Source organism: Solanum lycopersicum, chromosome 1, assembly GCF_036512215.1.
Source record: "Solanum lycopersicum chromosome 1, SLM_r2.1".
Lineage (NCBI taxonomy): Eukaryota > Viridiplantae > Streptophyta > Magnoliopsida > Solanales > Solanaceae > Solanum > Solanum lycopersicum.
The window spans coordinates 17036923-17060915 of record NC_090800.1 but is presented as its reverse complement, the minus strand read 5'-3'; the positions used below and the strand labels follow the sequence as shown (position 1 = coordinate 17060915).

At 30.7% G+C, this 23993-nt stretch overlaps 1 long non-coding RNA gene across 2 annotated transcripts; it reads right to left on the bottom strand.

The window, feature by feature from the left end:
- Positions 1 to 6725: 6725 nt before the first annotated feature.
- Positions 6726 to 14209, bottom strand: LOC109119859 (uncharacterized). 2 transcript variants are annotated; one of them, XR_002027410.2, is made up of 4 exons: positions 14056 to 14209; positions 9841 to 9907; positions 9019 to 9201; positions 6726 to 7084 (listed from the first exon to the last, which is right to left on the bottom strand). It is a non-coding gene; the product is annotated as an uncharacterized lncRNA (long non-coding RNA). The 2 variants fall into 2 exon arrangements; XR_002027409.2 differs by lacking the exons at positions 6726 to 7084; positions 9019 to 9201 and having other exon boundaries at positions 9654 to 9907.
- Positions 14210 to 23993: the final 9784 nt, after the last annotated feature.

Here is a 23993-nt window from a genome sequence, read left to right as displayed (position 1 = left end):
TTCAATTTTATAAAATAAAATTTTTGGTTACAATATTAGTGTCTTGTTATGAAATTATTCATTTTCTCAAGTTAAATTTGAATGTTTTACCCACACTTTTAAAGAAATAACTTTCCAAATTTTATTTTATAAAAATAAAGATGAAGCAACAACATTACAAATCATTATTGATGTCGGCCTCCCACTCTATGTTTGGAGAAATCTCTATTTATTTTTCCAAAAACACTAGACTTATAGTAAGACTTGAAACCACCATATAATAAAAAGAATCCGAATATATTGAATGGTCACCATAACCTGAAAACTTCTAATAGTAAACCTAATAAGTCTTGACCCAAGTTGTAGAAACATTGTCCAAAATGACCTCCCTCAGACACTTGAATAACTACATGAACATGTATAGTGAAACCAAGATAAAAAAACCCTCCTTAAATATCCCCTCCAAATGAGGTACCACTAAAATAACAATAAATGCAAGTCCTCTTGTCTGCCAAATCCCTATGTTCTTGTGGCGTATAAGCTCAAGATCCATGACCACCTCCGTTACTCTTTGAAAATAAGCTCCACACAAGGTTATCTGATAAGTTGCTACACCGATATAATAAGTCAAACTTATCATGAATTGATGATTTCTTAGTCTCATCTGGTAAAATCACCACATGGTGAGACAAGGACTGAAATCTTGTCCAAAAATCGATCTAAAATACCATCTTAAGTCACGTGCTCAAACTGACCCCACTTCTCTTCTTGCAAAGTACTAGGAATGAACCTGGTTGCATTGTATCGACATCAAATAGCCCCTGCTTACTACATAGTCCACACATGTGAAAAGTAGTGTAATCCACTATGTCTGACTTCAGCAACTCCACATTTTATAACATCTCCTGACAACTCACTAGAAACTCATAACGTTAAGCTAAACTTAAGCAAATCTTGTGTGTGTATCTCCAAACTTTTTGGAGATAAATACTACTTCGAAACTATGAGATGGACCGAAAGACACTTGTTTTATCTTTACTCTCATATGTGATATTAATTTCGTCAAACGATCTACTATGCTATTGAGTAAAGTATTTGATCAATAAATATTCAGTTCCTTCTACAATGTTAAATGGATTTTGACAAATTCGTCAACTTGAATAAAACCAATCAAACCCCAAAATAAATAATAAATTTTAATTAGGGTTCTAAAATAAAAAATTTCTTGCAACAAATTTTATGTACGGAAAATAAACTCCAACAACAAAATAAATATGAAGAAACAAGAATATTTTATTAATTACAATTTGAGTACAATTTTGTCCCTTTCTTGATACATCTGTAGGATATTTTGCACCTAAAATGGATTTAATTTTATCTCCATGTAAAGAGGATTTTTGTGGTTTTTCATGAAGTATTTTGTTGAAGAGTCCCCCAACATCTTCTTCTCTTTGTAAAAGTTTCGTGAATTTATGGAATTTTTGGGATCACTCTCTAAGGAATATAGTACTCTTTATATAGTTTGATCTAGGATTAGTCTTCAAGAATTCTAACTGAAGTTGCCCTCATCTGGTAAAGTCCCACACTATTTTGTTGTCTACAAATGTTGACTCTTAGTCTCATGAAGAATCTGATTTCTTTTTTAAATAATCTTTATGGGCACATAGTTAACTTAACTCTCGTATTGGTTTGGAGGTTTATTGTTTGACATGTAATCAACGGTTGCAGGAGAGGTTTTATTTTTATAAATGTATGAAGTATTCTTTGTCAAAGCTAGAATAACCAACGATCGCACCAACAAACGACCCAACAACATCTCCATAGTACCTTTGAAAAAGTAGTTTCAGCCTCCCATCCAAACGTGGATACAAGATCCAAGTTTCCCAAGTGATTCCAAACGAAACTTCTACAAACATTTCTTTTTTGTCATTAATTCCAAAATCTTACCAGTTGGAATATAAAGCTTTAGTTTGCAATGATTCAAAAGGCATTCTTTTCATGTTTATTCAGCATGATTGCTTTCCCTATAAGTTCTGAAGATTCTTGACCTCAAGAATCTTATGAATTCAAAGGTATACAGGTATAACAATGAATCTATTTTAGAGGAGTATGGTAACTCAGTTCCATACGTATATACCTATGAATTCATAAGATTCTTGAGTTCAACAGTCTCTTGACAATAACAATAAACTGGGCTTAAACCTTTAGACTTTAGAGGGGAAGCATTCATGCCGCATAAATTGTAAAAGAATGTTTTTCAATCATAGTAAACTAAATCTTTGTACCCCAACCGCTAGGATTTTCGAACTAAATACAACAAATAAATGCCTCTAGAATTTTCCTTTTGAATCACTTGAGCAGCTTGGAAACTCTTTTCTCAGATATTCTTTTAGTATACAACCGTTTAAGTCTTATCAATATCATCATGAGGGTCTTCTCAACATTAAGAAAAATAAAATCATTTCCAATGCTTCATTGTTTATGATGCTCGTAAAATTATGAAGATTTATCCGTAATGAATCATTCGATCTTAAAGTGGGGCTCATTCCCAGTGATAATTGTCAAGTTTACAACTTTGGCAAAGAGTACTTGATGGCTTAAGTAAAAATGTGTAGTAGGGTAAAGTAGGATATTAGAAGCAAGAGAGTAGCTGATGTGGTTGAGTGTGATCTTTGTTGATACTATATTCTATAAAGATACTACATTTCTAAGCATAAGACCTCTTCTGGAATAGTCTATCGAACAATAAAACTATATCCAACAAGACAGTTAAGGGAACTATGTGACCCAAAAAAAATTTCATGGTACAAGAATTTGACATTGGAGATATCAAAATTATGTGAGACTCTACTAGATCTGTCCCATTTCATTTAAGGTTCTACTTATCCTAAACTCAAGGTCACACTAATATAAACTATGATATATTTCCTTCAATAGGCATCTGTGAAATTTCATATGTTCATTAAATATTCGTAAATTGGTGAAGATGTGGGCGCACTCTTCTTGACAACCAAATATTACAACAAGATTCATAAAATCCCTTCACATAGATCAAATAAATCCTAAGAAGGTCCACATAGTTTGAAGACATTAATAATAATAAAAAATTATATTTGAGAAAATATATTTCAAATAAATTGGCCGGTCCAGTGTTACTGAATTTACCTTCATCTCCTCTCTCACAAATCAATTGCAAATATAAAGCCACAAATGACAAAGATTGAAACTCCATTCTGATGGGTACTTCAAGTCTATCTTTGAGTGTATCAAGTTTACACTATGACAAGTCTTTACATAGAGGGTATTATTGACACCAAAATTTTTTGGAGCTCTATAAGATGATACACTTTATCAAGAAAAGTATGACAATTTGGAAAGTCACCATTAGTTGGAACATCCTCTCGAATGAGCTCAACATGTTTGTAGCATAGGACAAGTATAATTTGGGTTGCAGTATCATTGATGTGAATGTACGCAAATCACTCTGGTGAAAACATTTGGATGGGTTAATTTTCTTTTTTGTCCTATATTTATACATAGACTATGGTTCACTGCATTCAAAGCCAAGTTACACTTTACATTAGCTATATGAACAATAGTAACTCATGTAAAACCACTACGACACACAATGTTAACAAGTTTTCTTTTATGTCATATATTTTTCTATAAGCTATAGGTGGTCCAATCCAAGTGATACTTTCTATTAGGTATGCGGACTATAATAACACATACACACCCACTCTACTAGCCAATGCTAAGTAATTAAGTATGAAATTAAGCAAAATTTAAGTGAATACCAAATCTTGTAATATATTGATCATATTAATATAAAAGATTTACACTATTATGAAATATGTGGAAATTATGATAAAGGAAGTTGGAAAATAAATATTGATAAAATCAATAACTACATGTCAATTCTAAGCTAGTTGGGGTCAATTCTATTGATTTTTTTTTATAAAGGCGAATGAACGTAAGGTGACATGTGTAAGTTATACTTCCAATCCCCAACTACCTTAAAGTAATAATAAAATCATGACTAGATAAAAAATTTACTGATGGGAGGTGCAACAAAACTCAATTGTTATCTGCCAAGAACAGTAGGCGTTAATGGAACATAATAAAAAGTCAATTCAATATATTCTTCACTAGTGGAAAATTCTTTTTGAATCAAAAATATAATTTTTTAGCATTCAATCAAAACATTACCTTGCCTTCAAGGATGTAAGTTGAGAGCTATGAGCTATCAAGCAAAAGTTCCACTAGTTGCGAAAATCAAGCAAACAAATATATACTATGGAGAAACAGAAATAAAGACAGAGATTTAGAAGTAAAAAAGGATGGTCTAGCAGCTAAAAGAAACTGAACTCATACAAGTGAAGACTTACATAAGCAATCAAGAGGGTTCATTTGGACACATATGAGGGTTTCTTCAAACTCACAAAGAAACCTAAACATCAAATGTTTATCCAAAAACCAACTCCTACAATAAACCCTAGTTTATTTTATTTATAATAGTAGATAAACTAACCTAAATTAGTTACAATAATACCCTTGAGCTAAAACTAAGAAAAGTTAAGCCGATTAATTATTCAAAATATAGGAGCATCCTCAATGAGCAAAAAACACTTTGTACCTTAGGACAAGTATACTCATTCTAATTACAAAACTTCTAGTAATAAATGTCAACATTTTAATAGGTTACCCAAATCATTTTATACAGATAAATGATTAATAATTTTCTTTTATGTCCTATAATTTTATATAGGCTATGGATCACTGCTGCCCAAGCCAATTTTTCATTAGGTATTTGGACAATAATAACTCCTGCACACCCATTGCAATATACATTGATAATATTTTTTCTTTTATATCCTCTATATATTTTTACGTAAGCTATGGATCACTCTGGTCCAAGCTAAGTGACATTTTGAGTTGGATATCTGGACAATAATAACTCCTGTACACCACTGCAACACTCAATGCAAAGTACTTCAACGCCAAACTAATAATTTTAAGTGATCAAAGCTAGCACTATATTTATTATACTAAAATAAAAGGTTTACATTATTAAGAATTATGTGAAAATTATGAGAAAGCAATTTGTGAAGAAAATATTGACATAAACAACAACTACTTGTCAATTCAAAGCAAGTTGGAAAAGATTATCTTGGTTTTTTGGATGACGCCGTGTTGGAATGAATGTATAGGTGACATATATACGTTATACTTCCAATCCCATACTACCTTGACCTAATAATTGGATTATGAAGAAATAAAGTTCTTCAGATATTAGAGGTGCACCAAAATTTACTTAATACCTACCTAGAGTAGTAGGGTTCATGGAACATAATAAAAAGGCAATACAATATATTCTTTACTAGAGGAAAAAATTTTGCATAAAAAATGTAATTTTTTTACCATAAGATCAAAACATTACCTTGTCGGGAGTGAGTACAATTTCCAACAAGACGATCTAGCAACTAAAACACATTTGATTACTATAATAAACTCTAAGGGTGAAAAGAAATGGAACCCATACAAGTTAAGATATATCAAGAGGGTCCAATTTATAGATGTTAGGTTTCTCCAAACTCACAAAGAAGCATAAACATCAAATGTTTATTCAAAAAACAACCCCTAAAATAAACCCTAGTTTCTACTATTTATAATAGTAGATACACTAAGTTTAGCTAGTTACAATAATACCCTTGAGCTAAAACCAAGGAAAGACTAGTATATTAATTATTTAAAATGTAGTCATCTATTGCTTAAATTTCCATTTTAGTATATTATAGACCGCCCATGATTCAGTCATTAATCTTCTAAGATTCCAAATTACTTTGAATCGAATTGATGGTCTTCATATCTATGATGACTAATCTATATCCCGTCATGATATGTATAGGACATTCCAACATGAATATAGTGCTACATATTTTAATCTTTAATCTCAAATCACTAAATATATATAAAAAATGTGTAATGACTACATGTGTGATTTGAAATAGAGTAAATAACATCTTCTAAGTAAAAAATTGAAGAGTTTCTTTTGATTATCTTATAGCAAATTTTAAAAATCAAAAGAAAATTTCAAAAAATTTATAGAGTAACCTTTTCCAAGAAAAAACATTTTCACCTGGAGAAATAACGAAGAGTCTAATCAGTGATGAAAAAGAGAAGGGAAAAGATAGGAGTCACATTAACTTGAATGAGTGACACATCTTGTGAGATAAAAAGTGAGATGAGAACATTATATTAGAGATCAGGTACAACCCACAAGAGAAGGGGTAGAGTAATATTCAGTCGTGAGCAAGGAGGCAACACAGTGAGTTTAAATCAAGAGGAAGCTAAAGTTAGCATTTATAGATAGGTTTAATGAGAGTGTGTTTTACACTAATGATATTAGAAATAGATTGTTTTTTATTTTTGGTTGGGCCAAAATTTTATTTTAATTTTTGGTTATTTTATAAGATGGACTACACGACAAAAAATTTCTTTTAAGAAAAGGATTTTAGGGGTTATGTAGCAAGTATCATAATAAGGTTAAGGAATGTTAATCACCTAATATTTTCAAAAGAATTAAAATATGGAATTGTCATGATTTTCATGAGTTTCTAATATTGTAATTACCTTCATCCCCCTTTCACAATATTTAAATTCAGATTGTGTAGGAATATAATCAATCAAATTTCTATCTATTGTAGATAATAATAGCATGGGATATGTATTAATAACCAAAGATGAAGTAATCCCGAAGAGTTTTCCTGTCCTCCAAAAATTTGAGAACAATACGAATTAAATTTTTTGATACTCTCAATGAATTTCATGCACAATGATGATCAAAGATGATTCTCTATAGTATCAAAATCTGATAAGAATTGATGTCCCCCTAACGATTAAACATCTATAGTAGAGGAACCTGGTAAACATTGAAAGCCATCTAATGTTCAAGTACTTATGTCATAGACTTAGAGGTAGAAATCCCTTCCTTTGATTTGAATCTCCTTGAATAAAGAATGCGTAACAAATAAAAATACATGAAGATTATAGATCAATGTCAGGTGTCCTACGTATGAATTATGGCTTCGACTTTTTTTTGTACCTACAAAAAAAAATTACGCGCATCAAACTAGGAGGGAACAAAATTTTCATCTTGAGAAAAATGGTCCAGATTATCTTTCATCATTAGCTACAGGGAATATAGAGAATTCTTACCTTACCTACACTACCATCTTAAATATTTATGTGTCTTACTTTGTATAGGCAAGACTATGTGAGTAAAAAAAATTTAATAGCAAGGGAAGTGGAGTAATTCTTTAATGGAAATGAAGTAATTTTGAATTTTTAACGTTTGTTTTGTGCATTATGCCCCTTTTCTAAAATTTTAATATGTACATCTATTGCATCTAATCCACAAACAATTTTGCAATAAAATTAGGAATTCTTAGTCATTTCCCTAATAATAATGACTCCAAATTCGAACGCAAAGAAAATTTAATTTCTTCCATATTTGGTTTATTCTTTTCTTCGAGGAAATGTTTGGGGCTATAAATTGAAGATCCCTTTCTAATAGCATAACACAATAGAATCCACGATGTAGTCGTTTGGAGAGTCTTGTATATGGGAGATTTTGCACTCTATAGTTAACGTCTTTATAATTAGGGAAAATGCATAAGTACCCGGTCAACCTATGCCTGAAATCTCAGAGACACACTTCTACTATACTAAGGTCCTATTGCCCCCCTGAACTTATTTTATAAATAATTTTCTACCACTTTTCGTCCTACGTGACACTAGTTTGAAATAAAATGTCAGCACACGCTGGGCACACTAGATAGTGTCACGTAGGCCAAAGGGGGTAGAAAATATTTTATAAAAAAGGTTCAAGAGGGTAATAGGACCTTAGTATAGTATAAGTGTGTCTCTGAGATTTCGAGCATAGGTTGATGGGGTACTTGTGTATTATCCCTTTTATTAGTTTTAATTATGTAGTTCAATTGGACATATAATATAATAATATAATATCTTTTAGTATAGTTTTATGTGTCAGCTACTTTATCAACATATGATCTACAATTGTAAGATTCTGCATTACGCCTAATTACCTTCATAACCCAACAAAACATCTTGTGCTAACTTGTTTTAAATAATTTGTAAATCCATAAGATGCTTATTTTGTTTAGTTTAACATAGACCTTTTTGAAAAAATGTAAATATTATCCCTATTCATGAATATATAATCCATGTTTTATGATCCTTACACTGTATATTTGACCTCACAATGGGTTTAAAAGGAAAAAATGACTTTTTGTATTAAACATGATAGGTTCTTCCTTCTTTCAAATTTTATGTAGCACCATTTTATTATCAATCTATTAAATATGTTTGTATTTGAAAATAATCAAGCTATACCTTTTTTATTTTACTATTAGTTAGAAATTTTATAGCGACACAAATATTAAAACGTATTTAAGACCACAACTTTTAGAATTTATTTGTTTCATGTGGAGTCAAAATCATGTATTTAAATAAAAAGATATCAAGTTCAAAGTTCATCACGTTTCAATTAAAAAAAAATATTTTTTTCATCATAGATTAAAGAGTAAAGACTTTCACATGAAACAGAAGAAATGGAGTATTCCTTTTAAATGTCAAAATTTTAGTTTATAGTTAAAATAGGGATAATGCAAATGTACCCACTCAACCTATGCCCGAAATCTCAGAGATACACTTATACTATAATAAGTTCCTATTACCCCCTGAACTTATTTAATAAATAATTTTCTATCCCTTTTCGAGCTACGTGAAACTATATTAAGTGTGTTGACATTTTTTTTTCAAACGAGTGTCACGTAGGCCATGAATGGGTAAAAAATTATTTATATAATAAATTCAGGGGGGTAATAGGAATTTAGTATAATATAAGTGTGTCTTTGAGATTTTAGGCATAGGTTGAGGAGGAACTTATGCATTTTCCTATTAAAATACAAATATAAATATAAGAAATTATAACATATAGATTAGTACTGTATTTACCTGTCATAAAAAGTCGAGATTCTAAAAGATAACAATGTCTGCGAGGTCTTTTCACATCAAGGATTTTTATGAAATCTTGGTTAATATTCTCCATTTTTTCAGTAGAAATTATCATCACTTTTCTATTCATGAAACTTTATTCTTTCTTTAGCTTCTTGTTTGAAAAAATTCAAAAATATTTTCCTGCATAAACCACAACAAAAATAAAGATTTCAATAAATATATTACTTTTTTACTGTCAACTTATAATTAAAAAATGTGAATATATAATTTAATCCTCGCATTGTTAGTAACGAAATTTATAAAAACCTGATAGAAATGAATAATAAAATATGCATTTGAAGAGAGATTATAAATAGTCTTACAATTTCTTTGAGAAATAATGATCGTGAAATACAAAAAATTGCTTGTTGGAGAATCTTAGTAGTTATGTTGGTTGACTAGGTGAACTTTCAATTTATTGGTGAGGATTTGACTCCTACCTTGAAATTCCCTGCTCCATTTATCTTTCTCTAAACCGAATTTTATTTTTTCAGGACCGGGGAGCACCCCCTAGAAGTAACATGGCATACTTGACCTCACAGAGGTCTTGTACAAACCCATAGACATCATTCATCGCATTATCATAGTAAATCTACTTAAAAATTTAAAACTTTCATAACATTAATACATAGTTATACTTTAAGTCTCTTTTGTCATCTTAAACTCATTTTTAATAGAGTATAAATATGGACACAACCTTTGACAACATAATTAATAACTAAGCTATTACATAAACTTATAATAATTATTTGACATAGAAAATCCTTGAATTATAAGTACCTTTGTTGAGCTTGGAATCATGTATCAAGCCCTTCACTTTAAGAGACATCCTCTAATCATCCATCACCTACACTTAGTGTAAAAAGATGAAGAAGAATGATATTAGTATAAGAATGCATTAAGTATGACAATCATGCAAAAACATGCCACTTAAAGAGGACATTTTGTTAGAAATCATTCAACATGCTTTTTTTTTAAAAGAATCTTCATAAAAAAAATTGGCACAATTACATAATTATAGTTCATATACTTCATATAGGTATAGACACTATCCATGTAAACACACCAAATCCACATATATTGCATTTAAGTATATCAATCATATTTATAACATTATCTTCTTTTACCTTAAGTCATTAACTCCCCAAGTAACCCTCTAGTAACACTTGGTGCAATGCATGAATAGTGTCTCAACACACTCTCGACACTCAAGCACCACGTCAGGGCATCTCAAACCCTACCCCTTATTTTACTGAGTTCTCTATTTTTCAGACAATCAACTCAAAACCAAATCTCTATTTTACACTCTAAAAAGAAGCTTTTTTCTCTCATCTTAATGTTATATTATTATTTATATTTCATTCTCTTTTTCTTATTTCATAATATTAATTATTTCTTATTTATGAATATAATCTCTCTATAATCTTTATGTAATTATTTTTTATGTTTTTCAAAATCTTCTTTAAACACAAAATTATATTTTATTATATATAACATGAATTGCGATTAATATTATTTATAATACATACTAATGAACGATTCAAATAGAAGATAAATCACTAATGAAATATAATTGCATAATAAATATTGTATTATTATAACGTTTATTTTAAATCGTACATAAATAATCAACTTTCAGATTATTAGGTTACTCTTATGAGTGTTCTATTAATGTATTAGAGAGTTCAAAATGAGCATTTTTTGTGTGTAGATAAAAATTATGTAAATTGACAATTTCATCTTGTATTCAATTATTTCGTGTACTAATTTATTTCCCATATTCCATTTTGAACTATTGAATCAAATATTTTCATTATATTTAAAAAAGTATAATTTTATAATTTATCACTATGACATAAAAAGTACATTGTTTTAATTTTCATGTTAATTTTGTGCATATTTCATAATGAAATATAATTATTATCTAAATTAAATATTTAAAATGAATAAAATAAAAAGACAACAATATGTTTTAGATGTTATGTTATGTAGAAAATATTGTCAAATATTAGCGATTTAATTAATAATCTTATATAATATAATTAATAGTAAAATAACTTAAAGTCACATATTTAAATTGACATTTTCTTTTAAAAAATAGAATAAAAATAAATAATTCGGCGGAAGTTGTATTAATTTGGCAGAAGTAGTAACTTGCTAAATGTTATATTGCATTAGAAAATAATTATAAATCATAAATATTAACTTAGTAATATAATAGAAATATTATTAAAATAATAAAAAAGTAAAATAGAGAGGTAAAAAGTAATTCTACAGATTTTGAGAACTACTACTCACCTCTTTATAATTGAAGAATAGAGATTTAAATAGAGAGTGATTGGAGAACCTATTATCTATTTTACTCTCATAATATATAGAATGGAGAGTAAATTAGAGATGGGTTGGAGATGGTCTTAAGGTCACCAAGGTGAAATTAATAAAACCTTCATTAATTTCATACACAGATATTCATGGAAACATCGCATATCATGAGACACATATTTCACATATGACCCAACATACTTCATAAATCACATAGGAGACACAATTTAAGATAACACACAAGTCAACACTACCAATAACATGATAATAGGCAATAGTCAACAAATACATGCTTGGACTTTATATCATTAAAACATCATAAGACCTTACTCATAATCTCAATCTAAGCCTACTAGTGCAATGTACATGTGAAGCCCCATAATCTCACACATACCAAGTAAACTCACAAAGAGACCAAAAGACTTATCGTTTGCTTCATACATCAAATGACAACTATAGTCAACTACATGCATTAATAGGACCTCCATCAAATGGCAAGTAAGAACAACATCATACAGGTAAGGTAAGACCTCATCATATAGTCTATAAGACAAACATTAGGCATCTAAAGTAAGACCTCATCATATATACACAATAGGACTCATACTATGCATATCATTATACAAGTAGGTCATTACCATAACGTCATGCATAAAATACATATACATGTACATATAGATATAGCACACCTTCCTAGAACTCCCTTTAAGAGCTACTTGTGCAATGCATAGGTAAAGTCTCATACCCTCACCTACACTAAGCAACATCCCTTATCATATCTTAGTTAAGGTTCATTACATTACTTCTATTGTCCATTTTACCTTAGGGAAACCCTATCCTTAACCGAAAATAAGACCATGTTAACTAAAAATGAAATCTAGTGTCATGGAACCCCACATCAAAAAGGAGGTGCTCTACTTGCCAAGGTATAACATAAACATCATGCTAGCATATTAGATTGATCCACTTGCTAGGTCTATGTGGGCAACATTCATAAGGAACTAGAATATATGTCTTGGACCCTTTACATGCCCATTAGCATTGGAGTCCTCATCTCATGAGAAATTAGAGGGTGAATATCCCTCAAAGGGGAGTCAACCCTCTCATTGTCAAGTTCACTTGGTGATAAGCGAAGTTCAGTTTTTGAAAAGCGTTTATTAATATTACTTTGATAAAATCAAGATTTAGGAGAATAGTCCCTGAAAGGTTATAGATGAAAATTGTCCTTTCATCGACCTAACTCATATGAGAAAACCTTTCGCATGGACATAGCATATTCAAGCACCTTCTAGTTTAGAGTTCAATTGAGAACAACATCTTTCCAAGGACCCTACTTTACTAGATTATCATACATGCTTCATGTATGCATTCATTTTTGTGTGTGTATGTGTTCATATATGAAGAGGAAACCTTTCACATACAACATTTATACATTACATATATACATACATCATCAGATCATATACTTGCAATCATAACATATACTTTAATTTCATATGCAAATCTTAATCATGCATTCATATTCATGTACATAGAGTAATCACCTTAGGAACTATTCTGTCAAGGTACCCATGTGCAATGTTAAGGAAAAGTCTCATACTCTTATCCATACTAGTACACCTATCAAGTCATCCTAGTTAAGATACATTTTCATACTTTCATGAACATATACTTTACATGCACAGACAAGTAATAGACAATAGTGCATATGAGAATTATCCTTTCATTAGACACTATGAATTTATCATACTCGTACACTTACATAAAGTGTTAGTGTGTGTACATTGGTAAACATGATCACATAATCACTATCAACATAATATTGAGCAATCCACCCTCTAAAGATCACAGTACACATTCATGCATAGACCATCCACAACATTATAGCATATGAAATAAGACATCTTCAACATTTGAATCTAAGACTCCTAACCATGCTTTAGACAACACATTCATGTAGGGGTACATAGGTAGGGGGTCATCCATCAATAGAATTTTATCAATTATAGACACATATACCATACCTAACCGTAACAACTTTAATCAAACGTAGTAGACATTATCAACACCTAAAACATGATACTAACATTGGAAAATAGACATATAACTTCACATCGTGTGATCATCATAACAAAACATTCATAATACATCAATTTTCCTTCAAGTACATGATCATAACATATAGAGAATGAAAATGAAATAAAACCTCCACCATAAGTGGACCATACCACACAATGCCATTCAAGGTCAATTCAACTATCAATTTTATACAAAGTAGAGGAAATATGGCAATCTTACCAATTCTCCAAGCTTTCGTCATCATTGATAAATTACCAATAATTCACCATGAATTCATATAGAAAATAGTAGCAATAGAAATAATAAAGTAATCGAACCACAATTCAATCAACCTAACATTAGGATCATAATTCCCACATTATAGGCTAAATTGAGAAAATACGAGGATCATGGATTATTCATGAAATTGGATTAAAATTCATCATTAAAGCATTACTCAATCATCGATTCATCATTAGGATGCTTTTGAAAACAATTTGACAATAAATCCATGTCTAGATTGAATGATAAGGATTTGATCATAAAATCTTCTTGGAAAACCTTTGAAGGAACTCCTTAGGTGAATTGTTAAATAAGGATGAAGAATTACTATACCTCATTACATACCATGACCATGACAACTTGATAAACAAACCATGAAAATCCAACCTCTATGATTTTCTTGAGTTTCATCTCTAATGGAGGTTTTTAGAAATAGTTTGTTTAGAGAGGGAAGGGTGAAATTTGATGAATAAATTTGAGAATGGGGTTTTAGTATTATTAACTAACTTAATATACCCAAAAATAGATAAAATAACTGCCCTGGATTTATTTTGTACGTGGGTTGAATTTCGCATTTACCCCTTTAATGGACAGCGTGCTGTTAGACATTACAGAGCAATGATGCAGCGGAAATATAGAGTGATCGACATACCTCCAGCCATTGTTAGCGATATAGTCAGAATCTACAATTCCTTTTCTTCAAATATCATTTAAGCACTCAAAACCTCACTGTTAGATGGTATGGAGTTTTTAGAAGTAATGTGCTTAGGGACCTTTTAACCAAATGACATATTTACAACTTTGCTTCCATCAAGAACGGTTAAGAGGCTATGGGAAGTTACCAACCACTAGAGTAATAGGATAGTGGATTCATGTAGTGGGATAATGGGTACTTAATCATTATCCCATTAGTGGGATATGGGTAATTAACCATATTTTCGTTAGTGGGATAATGAATAGTTAACTACCTTTCCATTAATGCAATAATGATTTCTTGACGACTTTCCTATTAGTGGTATAATGTGTCAATGAAGTGGGATAATCGAACAATCTATAATTACCATATAAGCATTAACAATAATGCTAACATTCTCCCACTTGGCCCGTATATTGTAATCTCATTAATGAAATATAATACACGAATCATGGCTAAAATTTCTCTTGCAGTGAGTAGTATCTTCTATATATCACGATGCACTATATCTCTAAACTTTAACCCATAGAATTAAATGAATAAACTCAATATTTATTCAAGGTCCATACGTTAGTGATATTTCTGAAAATAAAACTTAATGTGCACACACTTAACGAGAAATATCATACAAAATAGAGTTTGGTAAACATTCATTGTTACAACGAAATTTTACATAGTAGAATTAAATCCTATTAGGACTACATGATCCTTAAATTTTTGTAGTGGAATGCCATTAGTAAAAGGATCAGCTAACATTTTTTCAGTGCTAATGTGTTCAATGATTTATTTAACATGTTCTCTTATGGCTAGATATTTGATGTTAATATGCTTTCTGCAACTACCACTTTTATTATTCTTAGCCATAAAGATAGCAGCTGAATTGTCACAATATAACCTTAATTGATTAGATAAAGAGTCGAAAATTCTAAGTCCCGAATTGAAACTCTTTAACCATAAACCATGTGAGGTAGCCTCGAATCAAAAAACGAAGTCAGCCTCCATAGTAGAAGTAATAACTATAATTTGTTTATCACTTCTAAAAGATATAGCCCCACTAAGTAGCATAAATATGTATCCTGAAGTTGATTTCTGTAAATCAATTCAGCCAGCAAAGTTTGAATAAGAGTAGCCAATGACTTCAAAGTTATCTGATCGTTTATGCATAAGCATATAGTCTTTTGTTCCTTGAAGTTATCTTAAGACTTTCTTTGCTCTCTCTCCAGTGGTCAAGACCTGGATACTATGATATATTCCTAACATTACAAAAAATGATATGTTAGGTCTTGTACAAACCTGAGCATACATCAAGCTTCCGACAGCAGAAGCATAAGAAATGTCCTTCATTTGTTCCCTCTCAAGATCATTCTTCGGGCACTTTTTCAAGTTGAACTTGTCTCCCTTCATAATAGGAGCTACACTTGGTGAAAAATCTTTCATACGGAACCTCTCTAAAATTTTATTGATATAGGATTCTTGAGATCAACCTAAGGTACATTAATGTCTATCTCGATGATTCTAATACAAACAACATAAGATGTATAGAACTAAGAAACATATTTTACTCCCACTGATCTTATGATATATATTGATCCATAGTGTTCTCAACAAAGTTGAATAAAGAGATAACATTATGAAATTACAAATATCATTGATGGGAATCTTTTTTATTTCATATATGGAATTATTTAACTTGGATACCAAGTGCTCACCATTACTAGAAGAGAATCCTTCGTGTTGTTTCATATAAACCTCTTCCTCTAGATCACCATTGACAAATGTGGTTTTAACATCCATTTATTTCAATTCAAAGTCAAAGTGTGATAGTAATGACAATATTATGCGCAAGGAATTCTTTTTAAACAAAGGAGAAAATGTCTCTGAGTAATCAATTCCTTCCTTTTAAGTGAATCATTTAGTAACAACTCTTGCTTTATAACTTTCTATGTTGCCTGATGAGTCCTTTTTCGTCTTGAAAACTCATTTACATCCAATGGTTTTTAACCCACAAGGCAAATCGAAAAGATCCAAGACCTCGTTAGTTTTTATAGAATTCATCTCTTCTTTCATGTCATTGTACCACAATTCAGACTCTTTAGAATTCATGGCTTGTGAAAAAGACTTAGGATCATTTTTAACTCCAATGTCATATTCTTGCAAATATACGACAAAGTCACCACGAATTGCTGAGTTTCTTTCTCTAGTAAACTTCTCAATGTTGCACCAACTTTTTCCTATGGATTGTGTTGTTCAACTGGTTGTTCAATAATTTCAGGAATTACTTAAACAACTTGATCTAGTCATGTTTTCAGCAGCTTGTGAAATCACATTGCTTGGTTGCTCAACATAAAATTGAACTTCAGAGGTATCATGCACAACAATAAATTTTTGACTTGAAGTGGAAGGTAGTCAACTGCCTTCCCATTAGTGGGCTAGTGGGTTCATGAGTTGGGATAATGGCCCATCTAATATGGACCATATGAGCATTAACAAAAATGTTGTCATGTGCATGTCAAGAAGTTGCAGGCTGCATCGACAAAGTGTTGTCGAGGGAGCGTCGTCTGATAAACGAGCCGTCTTGATGCTCAATTGTTTGCGAGTAAGACTACTTCCTGGGATGTATGAGCTCACACTTCTAAGTGTTGAGCAACGCCCCCAATCGACGGTGCCTCGATGAAGGCACAATCCGTTGATTGCATGGTCGTCGTTTTAAAATTGCCAACGCGATGTCTAGGCAGCGTTTGGGTACTCCTCAAGGACACTTTGGGTGGTCTTTGAGGAGTCGTGCCCGAACGTTTTGAACATACATATGATCATACCCATGTTAAGGTCTTTCCTTATCAATTTGAGCACCAAAAATAACGTAAAACATGCAAAGGCACATTAGCACACACTAGTACATCCAGAGACTAACTTTCGAACATCTTGGACGTTCTAAGACGTTTGACCTTCAAATCTGTTCAAATATGTTGTACACATTGTAAAACACCTTATTAACATATTATAACTTGTTTAGGCACATGTGATGCTCTAGAATCCTTAATTCATCTTTGAGGGTCTTTACAATTTTATTTTTAAAATAAAGAACAATTTCTAGATTAGAAAGATACCAACAATAATGTGAAGTTTTTTCTATTAGAAGATTCAAACAATTTGAATTATCAAAATTTATTTTTTCCTTTTAATATTTTTTTAGTGTACCAAAAAATAGATTTACAATATAGATTTGGCAGCGAAAGTAGACAAAACAAAGGAAAATTTTTTGGGAGCCAATTATCAAATCTAACAATCAATTTGTAATTTTTACAAGAAAAACATGTATTAGCTATGAATTTCATCATTAAAATAATTTAGCTAACTAGTAAAAATATCCGCGCTTCGCGCTATATATTTATATTTTATAATTTATAAAATAATACTTAAAATCTACCGGTCAATAAACCTAAAACTCTATATTATCTTACACACAATAATATGTAATAAGAACCACTAATAATGTAAAGGAACATAGAAATTATTACATCTTATCATTTATCCTTAATAATATATACACATAAATTAATGATTGTAAAAATACATTCAGGATATTCAATATAAGCAATAATGTCTGTTAGCCACTCAACATTGGAAGGGTACATCAATATTTAATTATGAAGAAGAAGAAAAGGAGATTCAGAATTTTTGTTTTTCTAAAATGAGAGGAGAACTCTCTATTTATTGTATGAACAAAGAATGATGTAGGCGAATATTTATTGTGCCTTATCATAAATTTTACAACTAATTGTAAAAGTTGCAACCCTTCGATGATGTCACAACTTTTCATAAAAGCCGCAACTCTTCATAAAAGTCGCAAATTTTCATTAAAGTTGCAACTTTTCATTGAAGTCACAACTTTTCAAAAAAGTTGCAACTCTTTATAAGAGTGACAACTCTTCATTAATGTCGCGGCTTTTCATAAAAGTTACAAATTTTCATGAAAGTCGAAGATTAGTTTTGGAAATAAATAAATTAAACGAGAATTATTTTTTGTGGTGGCGCCACATAGGCATGCCTATAATTCTCTTTTATATAATTATATGATATGATAGTATTGTTTGAATATTTTCCCAAAATATTTTAACAATGGATTTTTGATGTTTAGTGATATATTTTTTTGTAATGATAAAATTGAATGAAGAACATTTTATTTGAAATAAAATTAAAATTAGTGCAGATTGTACCAATTTATGATGCTTAATTTGTTCTCCAAACACCTAAGCTTTAAAAAGACAATATATCTTTGACTATACTATGTATCTCCTAGATACACCTAAGCTTTAGAAACGATAATATATCATTGAAATTTTTTTGTATCTCCTAGATAATTTTATTTTTGTAAAAATCATCACAAATGCGGATCAAATAAAATATTAGCGAAAACTCATAATACTTTAAACATCATAAGTAAAAAAAAAAAAGAAAAAAAAGAGGTATTTATGAAAAAGATGGAGTATCCTTAGTTTGACTTGCTCTGTCAAAAATCATTATAAAAGTCTTTGTAAGTTTATATGTCATCAAGTTTATGAATGCACTCTCATTATTTTCTTCAGCAGTAAAATTTGTCTAATATAGACACTTAAAACATATTTTTAAACTTTCATACCTAACCTAACATTCTACACATGAAATTTAAGAATGCATCGACGTAAATTGAACATGGAATTTGATAATTTGACAACCATCATTTCCCGATTTTCTAACCCATGATGTCACGCTGAACATGACAACACCATATGTTCTTCAACTTTATCCATTTTTTAAAGAAATGTTTTGAGTGTTTTTGTTAAGGAACTCAATTACTTGGTGAATTAGCATTTAGTTTTCTTCTTCTTAAAATATTCATATCTTGCGTTAATGAGTAGCTGTTACATTAATAAAAGTCTTATTTTGATCAAATATGGTTTGAATGAATCAAGATCAACTATTGCGAATATGATAAAAATAAATAAGTGATTTCTTGTTTATTTTTGAATTTTCTCATAAAAGTCATGGTATATAAATTATATTCACTTTGTTAAAATAACATTTTTACGATATTAGTGTTTTGTTATGAAATTCTTTGATTTTTTCCAAGTTGAATTTTGAGTTTTACTCACTTTTTAAATAGAACTTTCCAAATTTTATTTTATAGAAACTGAAATGAAGCGACAAAATTTACAAAATACTATTGATGTCGGCCTTCCACTCCAAGTCTGGAGAAATCTCTTTTGATTTTTCCTTAAGCACCACACTCATAGTAGGAGTACAAACCACCATATATTAACAAGAATATGAATATAGTGAATGGTCACCATAACCAGAAAACCTCTAATACCAACCCTGATAAGTCTTGACCCATGTTGTAGAAACCTTGTCTAAAATATCCTCCTTAAGATGTTTCAATAATTGTGTGAACATGTATACTGAACCGGTGATTAAACCTTCAAATGATGTACCACTGAAATTACAAGATTTGCAAGACCTCTTGCTCGTCGAATCCGAAAATTCCTTGTGGTGCATAAGCTCAAGCTCCATGACCACATAACTGCTCTTTGAAAAGAATCTCCGGGCGGGGTTGTCTGGTAAGTTACTAAACAAATATAATAAGTCAAACTTCTAATGAATTGAATTTTTTTAGTTTCATCTGGCAAAATCACAAAATATTGGTGATACAAGGCATGAAATGTATTACCAAAATTGATCTAAAATATTATCTCAAAGTCAAGTACTAAAACTGACTCCACTTCTCTTCTCGCAAGTTACAGGGAATGAACCTGTTGGTCTAGTATTGACATTAGTCCGCCACCACTTCATGGATTGGACATACATGTGAAAAGTAGTGTAATACACTATGTCAGACTCCACCAACTCCATATATTGTAAAATCTCATGGCAACTTATTCTTTCCTTGTCCACTATGAAACTGGAGTGGATCTATCTCGTAGAACCCCTCAAACCTCTTAAGCTCCTCATTATACATAACAGATATGGTCATAAATTGTACACCAACACTTGACAAAGGCATAACATCAAGTCTAAAGGTTGCTGCGGCTGGATAGCCTGCAGGGTCCTAAAAACCTAGGTTTGGATGCTGATCACAAGTTTTGTTCATTTGCTAGTCTAAAAATAATCCAAAGTACCTGGTAACCTACCAGACTAAGTGATACCTCTAACAAGGTCAAATAGTTGGACTAGAGTATCACTATAGAAAAATAGATAAGTGATACGTAAAAAAGAGACCTAAAATAGGTCGTTAAAAAAATACCTTATGAAGTCGCTATTCCACTAAATATTTTTTTAGTTATTCTTTTTATAAGAAAGAGACCTCAGGAGCTTGGTTGAATAAAAAAGAAATTTACCAAATAATAATAGTGACATGAAGAAAATTAGATTGGGTAACCCATGTGTGTCAATTCGGATCCATGTAAGATAATATATATATATATATATATATATATATATATATATATATATATATATATAAAATTTATGGTTTTTGGTCTAATTGTAGAATTTAAGTTTAAATCTGAGTGCTTAAAACACTTTTTTAACTTATCCAAACACTCCACTAGTACTTAAGGTGTTTTAGCTTAAAAACACATCAAAAAGTCAATCCAAATTTTATATATATATATATATATATATATATATATATATATATATATTTATATAATTTGTGGTATTTGGTCTAACTGTAGCATTTTAGTTTAAATCGGAGTGGTTATAAAGACTTTTTTAACTTATCCAAACACTCCACAAGTAGTTGAGGTGTTTTAGTTTAAAAACACATCAAAAAGTCAATCCAAATAGGCTCTAGTCTTTATTAAGGTAAATGTTTCACTTAGTTGCAAGGATATTTTCTCCCAAACCACAGACCCTACCGCCTGTCCCTCATCCAATTATTTTAATTATTCATAATATCCATGTTCCTAATGCTTCCCACAAGGCCACAACCACAGACTCAACATACAAGTCACACAAGCTGGAGGATAAAATCTTAAAAGGTTCTTTTTAGCACATGCAAACGTAAGTCAGCTGAGTGCCTTTCATTAATCTTGCGACGACTACTTTATATAATAATTTTTGCTTGCAGATATGAAAAGATTACTCTAACTTGAAGAGAATATTCTTTCAATATACTTCATGATTAAAGTAGAACAAGTTTACAATTTGATTACTAAGATAATGGAATCAACAAGCATTTCCAACTATGTTACATTAGTTTCATAACGTTGGAAGTTGAGTGAACTTTGAATTTTGAAAGTGACCTACTATTGAGGATGCTGTTTATGTCTCTTTTTACAATTTTTTAAGCAGTGATAACTAATGAGCAGTAGGTCCAGCAGAATCACAACTAAACTTTTATCTGATTTGAAAACGATCATTTGATTTTGTTTTTCCTTGGATAGGCCTGGTTGTAGGTGAGAAAGTATTTCTCATTGAAAATGCAGAGTTCTGCTAATATACTCCTGTATAATATCATCGTGTCAAGTCTTGATTGTTACAGAGTTATTTTGTTTGTTTTTTCAAAATTAACTGCTGTTCTATTCAATGGATATACATAATCCTTTCAAATCCTTTTGGCAGGTAACGTGCTGTTCTATGTTAGATATCATGTTTACTCTCATAAGTACGTGACACCCTAATGTTATATATGATTTCCTTTAATGTTGAGGGAACGTGACACCTGATTCAATAACATCATGTCGGCTCGTGGCACTCATCCAAATATAACGTTAAGTTACCATTTATTATCACCACATTTCACTTCATTAACAATATTTCATCGAGCCTACTTTATTCAAGACATCACTTCGATAGAGAAAGTTCATGATTATAAATTTCACGGCCTAAGGATTTCAGACCAATCACAAAGAACATATAAATTATCCAAACCATTTAACCAAGTACATGGAGAAATTAACAGTATAAATCAATGATTACCAATCACTATTAAAAGTCTATCTATCACATAGAATAAATCCTAACCTACTTCCACCGATGAATCAAAGTCGAGAAAACTAATTTACCAAAGATTTTCCGTTTCTCAATGCCTCAAACTATTCCAATCTATTAAACATGCATAATTCATATGTAAATTAGTCTATAGACACCTTTACTATATGCATAGACACAAAAAACTCACCCAAATCTATAGTCACTTTCCTAGAATTCAAGCCTAAGGATAAGTTTCAATTGCTCTAAGTATTATCACTTTACTTATATTCAAATTATATAATGCACATAACATTTAATTACATATATTAATATATAAAAATTCAATTTATAATATGATGAAAACATAATAAAATTCAATATTAAAGTCATTGTCTTCGAAAACTAGTGACAACAACTCTAACCCAAATTTATTATATCATCAGCAAATAATTGACTAATCATTAATCCATCAACTAATTCATTATCATTCTCGCTTACTTTTGTTTTGTCTTTCTTTTATACATTATTTCATTACTGTAATTATTATATATAACTAATTATAAAAGTGGTAAAAATGGCTCGCTACTAATTTATAATATTACTTTTTTTAACCCCAAGCTAAATTAATTGTTAACATTACCGTATTAGTTATATAACTATAATTACAAATATCCTATAATACCTATTTAGAATTTGTTGGAAGAAACTTATGAAATAAGAAGTCATAGTACTCAAAACGACCTTATGGGTTGCTACATTCGATACCAATCTGCACATCGCTCATCCTCAAACGATCAAAAGAAGGTGATGGTAAGAAAGGGTACGTAAATCGATAAAAAGATGTGGATATCATTCTTGCATATTGGCCTCACTCTCCCAAGTGGACTCTTATACATGTGATTCTTTCACTAAACCTTGATAGATGCAATCTCCTTTGACCTCAACTTGCGGATGTCCCTACCTAGAATTGCTAAATGCTCCTTCATACGGCAAATTCTGATTAAGTAGGACCGAATCCCAACGAATAATGTAGTTTCCATGACCATGCTATTTTTTTCAACATAGACACATGAAATATCGGGTGCACTCCTGATAACCCTGGAGTCAAGACCACTTCATTGGCCACCTCCGCAACACACTTAAGAACTTCATCGCCCAATATATATATTGTACTAAGCTTACCTCACTTACCAAACCACATCACACCCTTCATGGGTGAAATATTTAGCACGAATTTCTCACCCTCCATAATCTCAAAATTCCTACCTACTAATTTGCATGCTCTGAGCTGCTAGAAGCTTCTCCTCAATGAATTTCACTTTCTCTAACATTCCCTCAAAAGATCGATAGCCCAAGGTATCACTTAAAATGCATCAAACCAACCAATAAGAGACTTACATCTCCTCCTATATAATTAATGGGTCCATACTAATACATGAGTGATAGCTATTGTTGTATAAACAATTTTCCAAGGGTAACAACTGATCACAATGAACAACAAAATCTATCACGCAAGCGCGAAACATATCCTTAAGCACTTGAGGGTGAAACTAATTAAGTCTGCAAGCTTCACCAAAAGATAGATTAAATTCTGTAGCACTATCTGATATGATGGAAATCGGAA